This window comes from Hyperolius riggenbachi, chromosome 3 (assembly GCF_040937935.1).
Source record: "Hyperolius riggenbachi isolate aHypRig1 chromosome 3, aHypRig1.pri, whole genome shotgun sequence".
Taxonomy (NCBI): domain Eukaryota; kingdom Metazoa; phylum Chordata; class Amphibia; order Anura; family Hyperoliidae; genus Hyperolius; species Hyperolius riggenbachi.
The window spans coordinates 305,950,235-305,967,185 of NC_090648.1; the positions used below are offsets into that span (position 1 = coordinate 305,950,235).

At 45.1% G+C, this 16,951-nt stretch overlaps 1 long non-coding RNA gene across 1 annotated transcript in view; it reads right to left on the reverse strand.

The window, feature by feature from the left end:
• The window catches only part of LOC137563751 (uncharacterized), a 68,708-nt gene extending 67,397 nt beyond the window's left edge, over window positions 1-1,311 (reverse strand). Inside the window, exon 1 of the long non-coding RNA XR_011030427.1 lies at window positions 1,207-1,311. This is a non-coding gene — a long non-coding RNA (uncharacterized lncRNA). The remainder of the gene's footprint in view (window positions 1-1,206) is intronic.
• Window positions 1,312-16,951: the final 15,640 nt, after the last annotated feature.

Below are 16,951 nucleotides of genomic sequence, written 5' to 3' on the forward strand. Positions count from 1 at the left end.
TAATATTCAGCTGGTCCGATCAAGCCGCTCGACCCCCGCCCCCGCTCGATTCCCGCCTGCGGACAATGGCAGGGAATCGAGTGCTGATAAGGAAGCGCCGGTGGGGGCGAGCGGTAATCGATGCGCGGACGAGTGGTGATGCGGCTGGGGTCGATCCAGCGGCTAATCGAGCCGCCGGTCAACCCGTGTATTCCTGGCATTAGTCCTTCTTGAACCTAACCTCGGTTTGTTTGGGGCTATGGATGAGGACCAGCGTTACTTCAAAATATTTCTCAAGGAAACTCTCTTTCTGGCCGCCGGCAACAATAGCAAACAGGGGAACGCGTATATAACGCGTTCCCCTGTTTGGCTTCTCCTGTCGCCATGGCGACGATCGGCATGACGTCATGGACGTCAGCCGACGTCCTGACGTCAGGCGCACTCGATCCAGCCCATAGCGCTGCCCGGAACTCATTGGTCCGGGCAGCGCAGGGCTCTGGCGGGGGGGCCCTCTTCTGCCGCTGCGTGCGGGCGATCACCGCAGAGCGGCGGCGATCAAGCTGTGCGCGCAGCTAGCAAAGTGCTAGCTGCGCGCACAGCACTTTACATGATGAAAATCACCCCACCAGGGGCTGAGATATCTCCCTGTGCGGCATAGCCCGAGCTGAGGTTAAATAAACCGGAAGTGATAAGAGAAGTGAGAAAATTCAGTTTAGGTTTGATACTTACTGTAGTAGAAGAAATGGTCTGGATAGCATATAGCCTTCCAGTTCCTCGGCTGTCCAGCCCATCGGTCCTCTGCTGTAGCCATTTTACCTACAGGGAGCAGTGCACTCATGTGCGGTAGGGATGGACTCAGAACTACTCAGGGACACAAAAAGCTTTGAAAAGCTATTTGGCTGAATAGCTACACCAAAGGATGGTACTGGAACAACAGACCTTACAGTTTATTTTTATTTGTGATTTATAAAGGACCAGTATCTTCCATGGCGGTATACAACAGAATACAGAGTATAATAAAACAAAATAAACAGTACAACAGTTAACAATACAAGAAAATGATGGATCACAGCTGATGCAGTGGACAAAGCAACTACAGATTCTTACACAGGGGTGGAAAATATGCACACACTTTACACAGCATTGTGAGACAAATAGGGAAGAGAGCCCTGGCCAAGCATTACTGAAGTGCCATCAACAGAAATAGTGTCAAAATCATTTGTTTACCTTAGCCAGTATGTAGCTTGACTTCCTTTACTGTAATATTTTACCTTGAGACACACATTTGCCGATGCGAACTGGAAAAATAACACTTACTAGATGAACCAAAGCAGTGCTGTGAAAAAAGGAAGATCCATTTATCCACACAATTACACTGAAAAAATATGAAACAGCTGATAACATACAAACACAGAAATTATTATTATTAATTGTATTTATAAAGCGCATATTACGCATCGCTGGACAATAAATAGGGATACATACATTGCAACAAGGGGTGACAGGGAGGTAGCAAACGGTTATAGAACATAGCACAAGGTTATACATACAATCAGGGTATAAAATGCATTTTACAGGGACCCGGCAAAACAAGTCCGCGTTAGTCCATGAGAAGGGTGTCATTGCTGGGGTAGTAAAATTAAGAACACACTAAGGGAGGCCCTGCCAAAAGCTTACAATCTAAAGGGTGGGGGGGGGGGGACGGGGACATAAGGTAGAACTAAGAAAAAAGTGGTTGACTGGGTTAGAGTGTGGTAGATGTGGGGTAGGCCATTTTAAAGAAATGTGTTTTTGAGGGATTGCTTGAAGGTGTTGAAGGAAGGCGTGAGTCTGAGGTGGAGTGGAAGGGAGTTCCATTGGGTGGGAGCAGCTCTTGAAAAAAATAGGAGCAGATTCATGGTAATTCAACCAATCAAGCTATTAACTACCATATGAGCAGCAAAAAAGGTTGTACGAATTACACAGCGCAAACATTTAAAGGGACCTCAACTCAATGCAAAAAAAAAAAACACAGAAGATGCACATAACATCATTAACCCCTTTGGGACCGCCTGCCTCCCCCCCCCCCCCCCCTCCCTAAGGACCAGGCATTTTACACGCGGGAGGGGCGCGTTTGGGGGGGGGGGGGGGTCAGGCAGCCGGATCCCTGCTTGGGTTTGCTGGGCAGTGCCCCCCCCCCCCCCCTTCCTCCAGATGTCCTCCCTTTTGCCAGCAGCCTGGGAGGTGATCCCAGGCTCCAGCGATGAGCAGCTGTGGACACCTCCGCTCTCGCTGGCTTCCCCGGTCGTAGTGAAGCTAAGTGCCGGGTCCCGGCTTGATGATGTCATCAAGCCGTGTTAATACAGCAGGGATGCGGGCCAGAGCAGAGGGGAGCGGCGATCGTCAGGGGAACGGCAGGAAGGTGGGTGGATTCTCTTCTTCCCCCCCCCCACCGCAGCTCTGTAAGTGATCACTATTATCGGCCGGCGATCATAGTGATCACGTGATCAGAAGCCTTAGGCGATGGCTTCTGATCACTGAGGGAAGATTATTGGTCCCAATAAAAGATGATGCAAACTTGGATAGGACTGGAACGGAACTGTACACCTTTTATGTGTGAACCCAGACTATCTTTTGTGCCAGCTGAAGCAGTTACCATTTTCCCAGCAGCAGCAGTTGCCACTTTTTCAGCAGGAATCACTGTGCCAACGGCAATTACTGTGCCAACAGCAGTTACCATTGTGCTAGCAGAAGTAATCACTGTGCAAGCAGAAGCAATAACCATTTTGCCAGTAGAAGCAGTAACCATTGTGCTAGCAGAAGCAGTAGCTGCGGCAGTAATTAGTGATGGTCAAGTAGATGCAAATAACTGAGTTGATGCACGGTTATGAAAATTTTATGCAAATTTATGCAGCTTGAAAATGACCCAATCAAATCCTGCTGAGGTAAGATTTCAAGCTGCATAAATTTGCATCAACTTGAAGTTATTTGCATCTACTTGACCATCACTACCAGCAATCAATGTTCCACAAGCAACAATCAATGTGCCACCAGCAGCAGCAGTTACCACTGAACCAACAGCAATTACTGTGCCATCAAGCAGTTACCATTGTGTCAGCAGAAACAATCACTGTGGCAGCATCAGCAATCAATGTGTTAGTAGCAGCAGTTTCCCATTTTTCCAGCAGCAGCAAACACTGTGCCAGCAGAAGCTACCACTGTGCCAGAAACAGTAATGGCCACTGAGCCAGAAACAGTAATGGCCACTGATTACCAGCCATCACTGTGCCGGTAACAGTAATAGTTAGTCACTGAATAAGCATAGCTGGCATTTTCAGCTCTTAAAGAGGTTCTGTGTGGGGAACCTTAGGATAAAAACTGCCACTTACCTGGGGCTTCTATCTGTCCCATGTAGCAGTAATGTCCCACGCTGTCCTCCTCCGATCCGCTGTTTCCCACCGCCGGCACCGGGCATTATTCGTCTAACATAGCCGAATAATGCGCCCTGCCGTTCGCGTCCTCGGAAGCTTACTGCGCAGGCGCAGTACGAAGTTTTCTTGTACTGCACCTGCGCAGTAAGCTTTCGATGACGCGGGTGGAAGCAAGCAGACCGCGGCCACGTCGCTCAGTCGCAATTGGACGGCGTGCTGCGCTAGACCGGGGCCGGTTGCGGGGAACGGTGGTTCGGAGGACGACGGCGTGGGACATTAATGCTACAGGGGGCTGATAGAAGTGGCGGTTTTTATCCTCAGACTTCCCCTACAGAACCCTTTTAATACTATTAAATCTAAAACTAGATCACGGGTCAGCGATATAGAAATGAAGTTACAGGTTTGGTCATAAGTTAGACGACGGTTACAGGAATGGTGTGCTTCTCATCAACTATCTCACAGATTATCTTTATTAATATTCCTGAAAGGTACTAGGCCTCATTTTTAAGTGTATTTAGAATAATGCACTCTATTCATGGTTATTAGTATTTTTCTGTATACATGTGATGTGTCACAGAGATCTGAGTGTTTGGTGTGATGTGTCACAGCTTAAAAAAGGCTGGGAACCATTGGCCTATTTTGCCAGGTACAACAGAACAATGTCAGACATTCTCATCCACTCCTTGTAGAGACAAGCGACTACACACAACTGTCCTCTGCACATTTTAATCAGTAAGCTCCTCAGTCAATAAAATCTATGTTTGGTGCACTTACCAAAGGACAGATACTATGCACAATAAGGGCAAAGTTCTATAGTAGTAGAACACATACACTAAGGCCTCGTTCACATCATTTAGCGCAGATGGATGTGCGATCGGAACGCAACGCGTCCGATCGCACGCCATCTGCGCTACTATGCGCTGCAGATCCCATTCATACAATGAATGGGATCTGCGCTGCGATTCCCAAAAATGCGTGCAGCACGCGATAGCGCAATCACGCTGCCACGCAGCGCATATGATGGGAACGGTAGAAGGGCTGTCTATGCCCTTCTAACGTTCTTGCGTGTCGCACACTATACGCGCTGCCAAAATGCGCACGACAGCGCGTATAGTCTAAACGAGGCCTAACTGTACTGGCAGAATTTTGGCAGTCAAGAGCAGCTTAGTGAGCCAGTAAATAGCACGGTGATGCAAGCAAAAAGCAAGCAGGGCCTCATTTCTACTATGACTATGCTATGGTCTGTTACTCGCACAATATCACATAAAGTTCCCGCTGACATGTAAAACTTTGTGGGAGGGAAAGAAATACCGAACCTTACAGAGGATTGCCTGGTAGCTCTTCAGGTGGTGTTCCTGCTTTCAGTCAATGCCACTCAAAAGTTCTCCAAACTGCAGATAATCCATAGGACTCATTTTACTCCCAAACATTTACATCCTGCTGATTTACTCGATTGTCCTACCTGCCCTAGATGTAAAATGGATCATGGGGATCTTTTACATATGATGTGGAACTGCCCTAATCTGCATAGATATTGGTCTGGTATTTTTAGATGTAATAGATAAACTCTATCAGACGGTGGTTCTCAGGATGGTTCTTTTGTGTGTTCTGGGAGCTTATGAGGATGATAGTGTGTCCGAGCATGTTAGAATTGCTATTATTTGTTCTCTTTTTATAGCTAGAAAGCTAATCCTTCAATTCTGGGAAAAATACAGTTCATCCTATCCTAGCTATAGAGACCAAACAAGTAAACCATTCTTTAAAACTAGTAAAGGAGATTTAGGCACACAGAGGTTCCCCCAATGTGCTATGATTAAGGGCCATTGTCGACCCGAAACATGTCAGTCGTCCGGCTGTGCTGGTTTTACCTGATGCAATATAGATTTGTATTTTCTATGTGTCACTGTGGACATTGTGCCGAGTCTTCCCTCTCTTCTGGTTCCCCCAATACATTTGAGAAAATATGGTGAAACAGCCCATGACTATGTAGATAATGACTTGATCAGAGATCAAATTCTCGCAGGGATTAGGGTGTCTAGACGACAGACAGTCGATAACTAATGCATGGAATTTTGCTCTGCATGTATGATGTCTTCCTGTCTATGATATTCCTAAATTGAACTGCTGTAAAATTTTCACTGTACCTGCTATTCAATAAACAGTGTTTCTGTTGGGGGGGGGGGGGGGGGGGGGATGGAGACCAGCTTATGAATACAAGCATCGAAAACTAATCAAGCACAGTGAAAAATGACTATGTAATCCTACACAACTATGTATGGTTTAGTATAAAGTCAAAGGGATAAAATATAATTTGTATACATTCTTCTGTAAATCTTCCATACTACATATCCTCCAACTGTCAGAGTTTGAATAAAGTATTACTGTAAAGGTCTACTTTTTGGATCTTTTAAAGCTAAAGGTGCCCACTAATGATACAGTTTTGATTGAGTAATCTCACTGTGTAATATTGGGGACTACCTCAAACATACCCACTCAATGTAATCTTCTACTACATAGATTTGGTAAGATTGTACAATCAAGACTATACCATTAGTGTGTACCTTTAGTCAATAAATAGTATCATTGATTTAAAACTTTCTGCCTCTAGCAAGATTATTTTGAACATGTGCTGCAGTACTGCAGTTTCTCCACCAGATGGCTTCAGCACACAGTTTATGCATAGTAAAATTGTTCTCTCCTGAAATCCTAGATATATAATCAGTTCCAATACATAATCCACATTTTGTAGACATTTTTGTAGACTATTATTGTGTTAGGATCTTCCATTAAATTTGTACAATGAAGATTACATAACATATGTTCAAATGCATTAAAAATACACACCAATATGCAAAGAAATGCAATTAGTAGTATGAAAGAGCTCTAGTTATCCTGCAGAGAGCCCCAAATCCAGAGCGCACACTATCCACATAGCTTCAAATATGTGCCTTTGAAAAGATATAGGACCTGATTCGCTAAGATACTCCAGTTCTGGAGGAAACTGAAGAACATACCTGATCCTGCAAAGATGATCTAGATTAAAAATGGTCTATTACAGGACATTGGCAGCCCTCATCACTGTCCAATCAGGCCACAGCAAGATATTCTGAAAGGTCTGTGAAACTATGCATGTGTAATCTCCGTTGCATACATGAAAAGGAGCACGGTCATGGTGTGCAGGAGAAAACCAAAGAATTGCATGGGAAGTTTCTGGGGGAAATGCTGAACAGCTGCAACAGTGGAACTCTATGAGGGTGGTTCCACTTGCACCGTTGCAATTCAGTATTTTGGGAGCAATAACATCAGTGGATGCAGAGCCAAATCACAGTTGCCCGAAAATCAGTCTAAATCACTGACTTCCGCAATTTTGAAATGTGACCAGTCAAAGCATTGCCGGTGGGTCCCATGTCTGAGAGCACCCACAAGTATTGTACCTCCCGATTCACATAGCAGTGGTTAGGAGAAGGCATCAGAATGGCTGTATGCGCTGTCCTGCTAAACACATAATTGCAAAATTATGTGAAACTGATGTCTCTTTCTAGGATAGAGGAGATAGTGTAATCGGTTCAACCCTTGTTAGATCTGGTGCATAGGCTCTGCCTTTACATGTTCTACAGTACACCACTGGGTGGGGGAGCACACATGAACAAAAGATCACTATCTTGTGCCAATGCCCAAAGTCACTGTATCAAATGACTTATCTTGCACCACCTCAGAAAAAGTATAGCTTGTCATTGAAATTTGCTGGCAGGCTTACCCTGCAGACCCTTTAAAAAGTCAGTTGCTGTTTGGAAGTGAGCACTTGCTTTGTGTTTCAAACTTACAAGAGTATATTTAACCTCCATGGCGGTAAGCCCGTGCTGAGCACGGGCTATGCCGCCGGGAGGCACCGCTCAGGCCCCGCTGGGCCGATTTGCATAATTTTTTTTTTGCTACACGCAGCTAGCACTTTGCTAGCTGCGTGTAGCATCCAATCGTCGCCGCTACCCGCCGATGCGCCGCTATTCCTTGCGCCGCGGCCACCCCCCCAGACCCTGTGCGCTGCCTGGCCAATCAGTGCCAGGCAGCGCTGTGGGGTGAATGGGAGTCCCCCTTGACGTCACGACATCGGTGACGTCATCCCGCCCGTCGCCATGGCAACGGGGGAAGCCCTCCAGGAGATCCCGTTCTTTGAACGGGATCTCTTGATCTCCGATCGCCGGCGGCGATCGGAGGGGCTGGGAGGATGCCGCTGAGCAGCGGCTATCATGTAGCGAGACTTTGTCTCGCTACATGAAAAAATTTTTTTTTTAAAAACACTACTTTGCTGCCCCCTGGTGGATTTTTTTAAACCGCCAGGAGGGTTAAAAAGGAGTGCATGTTAAATTGTGAGTGAGGGCTGGAACCCACTAGCAGGGCTGTGGAGTCGGTACAAAAATCCACCGACTCAGACTCCTCACTTTAGGATTCCACCGACTCCGACTCCTCGACGCCGACTCCTCTAATTTGCATATTACAATCTTGATGATTGAAAGTATGTAACATGAAATTCGTATCTTAACTGCCAACGCTTAGGAATTTTAAAAGACAACTGAAGTGAGAAGGATATGGAGACTGCCATATTTATTCCCTTTAGTCATAGACTAAAACTAGTCCTTGGTAAGAGTACAGACCGGAACAAAAAACATCTATCAGGTCCTAGGCAATGTAACTGTGGGTACATGTATGAGTGATGTGCAGGTACTCTGCAGGGGAATAAGGAGATTCTTCCTCTATTACACATTCTTCATGCACAATCTGAACCAGGTTTATGGGTGATAGACAACACCTCTGTGTTCAATGTGCACGACAACACCTCTGTGTTCAATGTGCACAACATTCTCAGTGGATTCCCTGCAGCTCTGTGGAGAGTGCATATGTAGAGTATAGTACTACTGTGTAACAAAGTAAACCTGAGACAGATAAAATTAAAAAGTTTTATACATACCTGGGGCTCCCTCCAGCCCCCTTCAGGCTAATTAGTCCCTCGCTGTCCTCCTCCGCCACCTGGATCTTCTGCTGAGTCCAGGTACTTGAGCCAGTCTGGCGTAGTGCGCATGCACACACTCCGCCGCACTATTGCGCAGGTGCAGAACGCTCCTGGCTGTGGAAGCACCATGCGGCCGGACTGCGCTGACTGGCTGAATTACCAGGACTTATAGCAGAAGATCCAGGTGGTGGAGGTGGACAGCGAGGGACTGATTAGCCTGAAGGGGGCTGGAAGAAGCCCCAGGTATGTATAAAACTTTTCTTTTCATCCTTCTCAGGTACCATTTAATTCGTAGTCACCAAACCAAATTTTAACAACATATCAAATTATTTTATTTCATGAGCAAAGAGTACATTTACATTTGCATAAATCAGAATCAACGCAGAATTATTTCCATCTCATTGACCATCTCTATTAGTGACACGGCTACACATCAGGCTTTATACTTACAGCATAGACGTTATTTGGTATATATAAGAGATTCCTGTGTACACATCATATATACAGTCACATATCTGACTTTAAAAATACGGGGACTGCTTTATTGAAGCAGTACAAGTCATTAATTTTGATTGGTTTAGTTCATTTTTGTGGCCTAAGCACAGCTATTACTGTATGTATAAATTATTTATGATGACTATTATCTGAGAAATAGAACATTTTATCATATTTTCTATTTTAATTACAGTTTATATTCATTAGGAGTCGGCGTCGGTGCATTTTTTTTCCAGACTCCGACTCCAGGCACCCAAAATTGCCCCGACTCCACAGCCCTGCCCACTAGAGCGCTTTTTTAATCGTTTATGGAGCGATTTAAATCGCTAGCGCTTTTCCTAAACGCTCTGCTAATGTAAATGAATGTAACAAATTCCACAGTAGCAATTAGCAAAATCACAGTCGCAGGACATGCATCATTTTTTGAGTGTTTGTGCTTCAATGTAAAGTATTGAAGCGCTGGCAGATCACTCATGAATTGCTACACATAGCGATTTGTATGCGATTTTACTGCAAACTGTAAAAAAAATTATAATAAATTAAAAGGACCAATCACAATTAAAATCACAAATTGCTACACAATCGCTGGCAAAAAGCTTACACTTTTTAAAATTGCTCCCAAAAGCGCCGGAAAACGCTCATGAAATTGCTTACAAAACACTAATTAATAACGCTGGTGATTTGCAGTTTGTAGTGGGTTCCAAGGCTGAGATGTTGCCAATAGTAGAATATCAGTAATTGAATCAATATATTACTATCGTCTTCTCTAACCTAAACCTCACATTTACTGTTCCCTACCTACGCCTACCCTTCCCCCAATTACAACTAATACTAACTGCTATACTTTATCCAAGCGCCAAGTACTACAAACAAAGCCTCGGCATCTTCTGTAGCATAAACCTTGGCGCACAAACCAACCCTCTGTGCTCAGCTATACTATAGCCAAAGGCCCATTCCCAATAAAAGACGAGTAGTGCTCGCAGTTATACTATAGCTGAGCGCCCATTATGGATAAGCCTCGGTTCACTTCCCTTAGTCCCGCTGCCAGCTGCTGTTCCTCCTCCATGAGTTGGAGCTTGACTATACTATAGCTGAACTCCAGCACCTCCAGCCTCAAAATGAAGCACTCTGCACTGCCATAGCCACAAATTGCATTGCAGCCTATGGCGGCGCCCTTTTAATCCGCTTTGTCTAATAGACCTTCCCAGCCATTATGCTGGCTGTAATGCAGGATGCCAATGTAACCATCGTTCCCCTTCGTTACTGGATGGGTGTCTATAGCAACTAGTCAGGCTCAGGCTAACAAGGGTCCTAAGTGTCATTTAGATTTGTCTACAGCAAAGCCCCAAACAACCTATAACTAGATGTTTCAATGAAGAAAGAAAAAAATGGCACGTATATGTTGCTTTATCATTATATTTTGAAAACTATAAGTTGCATCTTTAACACAGCTTCACAAAAAATCCTTTTTGTTTCTAGATTTTTTTTTCCAGTCTTGGATATTGGCTGTATAGCCATAAATACAAGGAAGATTATTTCAAGTCTAAAGTGGAATGGATTTATATTTTAAACACAAATTATAGTACGAGCCACATCTTACAATCAGTATGCAAGAAGTTAACACACATACACAAATTTACTACCAAGAAGCAACTGATGAAGATAGAAATCTATAGGCTATGTTGCAATGGATTTAGTCTTTCAAGGCAACATGATACGCATAATGAAGTAAAACTGAGAAAAGTCATCTTCTTTCAACAGCAGGAATTGTTCAGAAACCTGCACAATGGACACAACATATTGTTGCCCAGAATTTCAGTGTAGACAGCATGCACAGATTGCAAGGTGGTTGGGAATAATAGAGGGTTTGTGAAAAGAACATAATGCACAGAGGACACTCCTTTCAAATGTCCGTTAGTCAAACTGTTCACAGAAACCTTCAGGAAAACAGACTTTGGTGAGGATTAACTGAATGTGAGATCTATATTCCCTGTACCATCTCAGCATGAGAGTTCACGTAAGTAGCAGATCACCCTTCCCAAGTGCAGGAATAATATGCCTAATACCAGTCACACACATCAAATACATTTCCATTAAATTTAGCTGTAATTTCCAATCATTTCTAGAAATAATATGCTTCATGAGCTACACATTTCATGCTCAAAATGCTATCTTTTGCATAGAAAATGTAGAGCAATTACAATATTTTTTTAATAATACTCAATTGATTAGTGTCAAGCTTGCTTACATTGAAAAATTAAAAAAAAAACTCAAGCAAAAGTAATGTAAAAATCCACACACACTGGTCTTTTATAAACTCAATAAGTGTATCAAAAAGGGTTGAATTATTAAATGACTGGATTGTATGGTGAGTGGGATAGCATAAGAATTACAGTTCACAATACTATGTACTCACTTGTAAAACAATTTTATGACACTGGAAAAAGGAATAGACATTAGGCTAAAACCTAAGCGCCGTGTGATGCGGACAACTGGCCGCGTCTGCCGGCCATGACGGGACCTGGTACCGGCGGATCCAGGCAGCAAAGGACGGCGGCGTGGGAGCGATCTGTGCGTATGGGGCTGGAGGAAGCCCCAGGTATGTATAGTATCTTTTTCCCGGAGCCTCTGGTTCCCTTTAAGGACCAGGGCATTTTGCGGTGGAGGGGGGGTGCAAGCGTTTGGGGGGGGGGGGGGGGGGTCGGGCGGCCAGATCCCGCCTGTGGCTGGCTGGGCAGTGCCCCCCCCCCCATGGTGGCAAGTGTCCCCCCTGTAGCTGGCAGCCATCACTTACCTTCCAGGCTCCAGCGATGAGCCGCAGTAGCCCTTTTCTTCTCCAGCCGGCATCTCCGCTCCAAATGACGCTCAGGTCGGGTCGCGGCTTGATGACGTCATCAAGCCGGGACCCGGGGCTGACGTCAGACGGAGCAAAGATGCCGGCCAGAGCAGAGGGGGGCGCCGATCGTCGCTGGAACGGCAGGGAGGTGATTGGATCCTCGCGTCGGGAGCGGTTGTTTAGCGCGGACGTTGAATCAACGTCCGGTCAGAACTGTACCACCCCCTGCCGGACGTTGATTCAACCTGCGGCGGTCCCCAATAGGTTAAAGAGGCTCAGAGACCAAATACAGTCCAGTTCTGATACTTACCCGGGGCTTACTCCCGCTCCATGAACACGTCTAAGCCCCACGCCGTCCTCCCGCGGTCTGCCGTTCAGCTGCGGTGAGCTGTTACAATGCTCATTGACTTCACTCCGGGGTTTACTGCGCATGCGCGGGAGGGTTGCGCATGCGCGGGAGGGCTGCGCATGCGCGGGAGGGCTGCGCATGCGCAGGAGACCCTGACTGGCATCGACTAAGGTTGGTAAAGGAGATCACCGCTGCTGAACGGCAGACCGCGGGAGGATGGTGTGGGACTTTGATGTGTTTATGGGGCGGGAGGAAGCCCCGGGTAAGTATCAGAACTGTACTGTATTTGGTCTCTGAGTCTCTTTAAAGGTAGTCTGAAGCAATTCTGAAATAAAAAATAGATACTCTAAAGAGAGGAAAGGCTCGGAGTCTTATAGAGCCTTCCCATTCCTCTCCTGGTCCCCGCGTTCCACCGCTGGCTCCCGCGTTAGCAGTCTCCAACTGGTGGGTAGGAGACTGCTCTGTGCCGCTGTGGTAGGCTTCAGAAGCCTTTTGGGAACCCGAGCGCTCCCGAAGATGGGACATTCCGTACTGCGCATGCACGAGCACGCTCTTTCCCGCACACGCAGTATGGAGCCCACATCTTGGGGAACACTTGGGCTCACAAAGACTTCCGAAGCCTCCCGCGGTGGGAGATTTGAACGGTGGAAAAAAGAGACCAGAAGAGGAACAGGACCCAGAGCCTTTCCTCTCCAAACTCACTTTAATGCTGATCCATTTGCACGGATCTGATCTGGATGCCTACGCGCGTCCCGCATCTGCACGACGATACGTACACGTCGGCTGCTCACTGCTTGTCCCGTCACTAGGTCCCTTCCACAGCAGAAGCATAGCTCTCTATAGGCTGCAACAGGCCAATTCTGCCTAGCAAAAGGGAGAACTCTGTTGCTAAGGATTCCCATTGGTCTATTGCAGCCCAATGGAGAATCCCCATGCTTTTGTTGGCCTCCGGGCTCTTCATAATGGACCGAGCGGCGGTGATGGACAGCAGGAAGCGCATGACGTCGCGACAGGCAACAAGATGCGGCCAAAACAGGCGACGCAGATGTGGCGACCAGGCATGGGCTTAAATTCGTCTTCGGGTGATCCGGATTGTTACTATGCGGATTTCACCCAGTAATGCTATCAGGGCTGTGGAGTCGGGGCAATTTTGGGCATCCGGAGTCGGAGTTGGAGTCTTGGTTTCAGAAACTGAGGAGTCGGAGTCGCATGATTTTTGTACAAAATCCACAGCCCTGTTAAGTATTAGACTAAGGAGTCGGAGTCTGAGCAATTTCAGGTACCCGGAGTCGTGGTTTCAGAAACTGAGGAGTCGGAGTTGGAAGATTTTTGTACCAACTCCACAGCCCTGAATGCTATGCGGGCTGGGCAGGGGGGTCAAGCTTACCCGTCTGACATCATCTTCGCTCGTCCCTCGGCGCCTCCCACGATGCGTTCCAATGCGTCGTCACGTGATTACAAACACTTCCTCCTTCAACTCGGAGGGAGGAAGTGTTTGTAATCACATGACAGCGCATTGGAACGCATCGTGGGAGGCGCTGAGGGACGAGCGAAGAAGACGTCAGACGGGTAAGCTTGACACCCCCCCCCCCCCCCCCCCCCCCCACAGTATTACTGGGTGAAATCCAGATAGTAACTATCCGGATCACCCGAAGACGAGTTTAAGCCCATGCCTAGTGGCGACTAGCCTAGTGAGAGCGGACAGTGTCAGTTGTCATAGGCTTGCAATTAAGCAAAAGCATCCATGGTTTATAAACCAAACGCCCACGACTGTATATAGTAAAAATACAAATTTATTTAACCACTTAAACCCCCGCGGTACGAATTTCTCCGTCCCTTTTTTCCCCCCTAAAAAACCAGGGACGGAGAAATCCGTACCTTCCGTGCTACCGCCGCTGTCCGCGCACCCGCCGCTCGTGCACGCCGCCGCCTGCTCGCACGGAGATCAATGAACGGGAAAATCCATTCCCGTTCGTTGATCTAAGCCCCCGCAATAATCGCGCTGCTTCTATTGGAAACAGCGCGATCATTGTGACTCTCCAGCCTCCTACTGCTTCCTGTAAGCGTCCGGAAGGACGCTTACAGGTCGCATGTAAACAAACACACTGTGGCCATCTTGTGGCCAAATAGTAAACTACACCCTAAAAGCGTTTTACATAAACAAACATTACATGTACACAATAAATTAACTCATTACCTACCACACTCCCCAATTTTTTTATTTTTTTTTTTTGTAATTAAAAAAAAAAAAATACAATAAAAAAAAAACATAAATAGTTACCTTAGGGACTGAACTTTTTAAATATTTATGTCAAGAGGGTATAACACTGTTACTTTATAAACTGCGGGCTTGTAATTAGGGATGGATGCAAAACTGAAAAAAATGCACCTTTATTTCCAAATAAAATATTGTCGCCAAACATTGTGATAGGGACATAATTTAAATGGTTTTATAACCGGGACAAATGGTTAAATACATTTCATGGGTTTTAATTACAGTAGCATGCTTTATTTAAAAACGATAATGGCCGAAAACTGAAAAGTAATAATTTTTTCCCACATTTTTTCCTATTTTCCCATTAAAACACATTTAGAATAAAATAATTATTGGCATAATGTCCCACCTAAAGAAAGCCTAATTGGTGGCGAAAAAAACAAGATATAGTTCATTTCATTGGGATAAGTAATAATAAAGTTATAGACGAATTAATGGAAGGAGCGCTGAAAGGTGAAAATTGCTCTGGTGTTCAAGGGGTAAAACCCCTCAGTGGTGAAGTGGTTAAGGACGTATCCCAAAGTGATAAAAACAAAAGCGCATCACCAGCGCTGCTGGCAGGAAAAATATGGGGAATGACAATAGTGTTGGTAAATCATCACAAAGTGCCAGTGGAGGTGGATATACATCAAATCACTTCAATGACATGAAACGAGCTATGGACAGCACAGTCTCCCTAGTACAATTATAATTATTGCTGTCCATAGCTAGTTTCATGTCATTGAAGTGATTTGATGTATATCCACCTCCACTGGCACTTTGTGACTATTTACCAACACTATTGTCATTCCCCATATTTTCCCTGCCAGCGGCGCTGGTGATGCGCTTTGTTTTTATTACTTTGGGATACGTCCTTAAATACATTTGTATTTTTACTATATACAGTTGTGGTTGTTTGATTTATAAACCATGGATGCTTTTCCTTTTGCTTAGTTGTGTCATTTTAGTCCATGGATATGTTTAGATTGCTCTGTCTATTGAGTGTATGGTTTTCTCATAGGCTTGCAATGTCCGTGAAAAAGTGTCAAAACTGGACTCTCCGTTACGTTTTCTTTCCATGCAACACGGATCTGTGTGCGATCCGTGTTTCTGTACGAGTGGGAGCAGGTCCTATTTTTAACATAGGATCTGCTTACTGCAGAGCTTAAAAACGTATCCCACGGATATGTTTTTTAAAACAAGTGTGAACCGGCCCTAAGATAGGATCTGTTTACGTGCCCAATACCTCCACTGATTCTCTGATCTGGAGAACATTGCATTTTTGCCTCAATTATGGTGGAAGCCTAATGCTAGGTACACACCATTTATTTTCCTGGTAGAGCGACAGGTTGAAACAATTATTTCTCCATCAGTAAAAGGGGTTCTGGAGTGGCACACCTTACCAGAAAAGTGGGTGCATAACCTAGGGTGCTAAGCCATGTAACCCGGGTATATCAATAGTGCACAACAGAGTTAAAGAGGAACTCCAGTGAAAATAATGTAATAAAACAAGTGCTTCATTTTTACAATAATTATGTATAAATGATTTAGTCAGTGTTTGCCCATTGTAAAATCTTTTAAATCCCTGATTTACATTCTGACATTTATTACATAGTGACATTTTTACTGTTGGCAGGTGATGTAGCTGCTGCATGGTTTTTTCACAGTTGGAAGAAGCTGTAAACAGCTATTTCCCACAATGCAGCAAGGTTCCCAGACAGGAAACTGCCAGTACGTACGCAAGAGTTTCTTGTGGGAGGGGTTTCACCACAATATCAGCCATACAGCGCCCCCTGATGGTCTTTTTGTGAAAAAGAATAGATTCCTCATGTAAAAGGGGGTATCAGCTACTGATTGGGATAAAGTTCAATTCTTGGTCGGAGTTTCTATTTGAGTTAGCACGCCATATTCAAATACAGTCTTCGTTTATTATATGCATCAGCACAAGCTTGATAATTGTTTCGGGGCTACGGAGCTTCCCCTCGTTCAGAAAAGTACAGACACTTAGGACTAAAACTGGGAATACACCACAAGTTTTTTGGGGGGCAGATAGATAATTATCGGCAGGTCTGATCCGATTCTTTTTCTGATCAATTTTCTCATAGAAGTGCAGGGAAAGCCATCATAAAACGATCGGAAAATCGACCAGCCTTTAAATCTGCCAAAAAAACTCATTGTGTATTCCCAGCATTATGCTGGGTACACGCAATGCAATCTCCCACCCGATAGACAGGTGATCAGATGGGAAGTTGCATCATGTGTACATGTCCAAAGTGCAACCGATCGATTTTCCAATTATAAGTGCACACAATTGATCACTTTATCGATCGGGAGACGATCGGACATGTCAGAGATAATCACCGGCTTCTTGCATCGTGTGTACCTAGCATAGGCATATACACACCATGCAATTTTGACATTACATCGACCAATAGTTTCCAGCATGTCCAATCTGCTTTCTATAGAGAAAGAGATACATTTTGAGATCAGTACTGCTCAAAATCGATCTCTTTCTCCATCAGTAGATTGGACATACTGGAAATGATTGATCTGTTAAGGCAGCCATACATCTAGCGATGTATGGGCAGATTTGACCAACCTTCTTGTGGAATCTGATAAG